The following is a 1,921-nucleotide window of genomic DNA, read 5'->3' as shown; positions in this document are numbered from 1 at the left end:
TCCCCCCCCCCCCCCACTCCCACGATCTTCACACAATCTGTGGCCAACATTTTTCGTTTCATTCAGATTTTCATCAAAATATGTCGAAGATTTCTCTTTGGGTTGTTTTAAGGGGCCTGACAGCCGAGTGAACAGCGCTTCGGATTCGTAATCCTGAGGTTCCGGGTTCGATCCCCGGTGGAGGCTGAAACAAATGGGCACTTTCTTTCAGCCTGATGACCCTGTTTACCTATCAGTAAATAAGTACCTGGGAGTTAGACAGCTGCTATTGGCTGCTTCCTGGGGATGTGTAAGAAAAAGAAGGCCTTGTCGAGGACCGGGCCGCGGGGGACGCTAAGCCCCGAAATCATCTCAAGATAACCTTAAGATTGCTGGCTAACTACTGGCATGGCTATTAAGGCCACCACAAGCGCCCTAATGACTTAACTAGCGGGTACACCTATGGCTGCCACCTGACAGTCACCTCTATATTTTCTCTAAATACATATACTATACAAAATAATAACGAATAACAACATGAAGTACACACCCCGAACAATCCTTCCTATATTATGATTGATTAATGATATCTGTAACACATTTATTTTTTGCTCACTGGTAATCAACGTGACCCTTGCCAGGCGGCGGCTGGTCGACAAATGAGCCACACGTTAAGAAATGGGACTCCCAGACGCGCCACTCACCCTTACTTCACTATAATATCTAAACTGTCAACCTCTAATACAGTTAAGCATCTGACCACCAGAGGCGCTAATGCTCCCCTGTTATTACGCCATCCATATAATGATTGTTCTCATTATTCATTGTTGCAACGTTTAAATACATTCAACACACTGTAGTGACAGTGTCAGATGCAGGCGATGAGTCACAATAACGTGGCTGAAGTATGTTTACCAGACCACACACTAGAAGTTGAAGGGACGACGACGTTTCGGTCCGTCCTGGACCATTCTCAAGTCGATTGTGAAGAGGAGGTAGAGACAGGCAATAAATAGGCAAGAGAGAGTTGAGGAGGAAAGTAAGGTGTAGGGGATAGTAGTAATAATGAGAACTGCAGAAGGAATACTGGCCCATACGAGGCAGCTCCTATTATATCCACCGAAAGAGAAGGAGATAGTAAGAATAAGAAGAGGATAGCAAGGGAGCGTAGGAGAAGACAATGAACAGAAAAAGGGGAGAAGAGTGAAAGAAAAGGAAAGAGAAAGAAAGATAAATGGAAGGGGTAAGCTTATGTTAAGTCACGTTTGTTAGAAAGATTAGAGCATTTGAGTATATACTGTGAAAGGGAAGAGTCCACAGCAACAAAGCCAGGACTCAAGTTCATGTTGGGTACATTGTGTATCAGAGCCAATTCTACAAGACAGCGTCAGTGTAGAGGCAGGAAAGATTATTTTGTAGGAAGACCAATCAATGGGATGATTAGAATCCCTCACATGGCAGAAGAGAGCATTGTTAGTGTCTGCAGACTTAACACTTCTCTTGTGTTCTTTAAGTCTGTCATTCAGTGTGCGGCCAGTTTGCGTAAATTAAATTTTTTTGACCATCATTGTTTGCTGTGATCGCCAACATGGTATTTAGAAAAAGTTGATCTGCTGCTGACCTCTTGCTAAATCTCTCCACTAAGTGACATTAGACGCTGGATGAATCATAGATCAGCAGTGTTGTTGATCTAAATATAGCGGTTCATTTGAGTGGGTCTGGATTAGTAGGAAAGCATCATGCACTAAGCCCCTATCAGTCACCATTCTGCAATATAAACAAAAATCCCCCATGCTTTCCACATCACTTGTAATACAGGAAATATGGAGTGGATTAACAGGAATGAGAGAGGACCAAGTCAGAGAGAGAGAGCTGAGGCTTAAAGGAAGTCAATGTTCCCTCTCTATTACAAGCCAAAACAAAAATTCATACCTTGGATTAA

Source organism: Procambarus clarkii, chromosome 94 (assembly GCF_040958095.1).
Source record: "Procambarus clarkii isolate CNS0578487 chromosome 94, FALCON_Pclarkii_2.0, whole genome shotgun sequence".
NCBI lineage: Eukaryota > Metazoa > Arthropoda > Malacostraca > Decapoda > Cambaridae > Procambarus > Procambarus clarkii.
Note: the sequence above shows the minus strand (reverse complement) of the source record.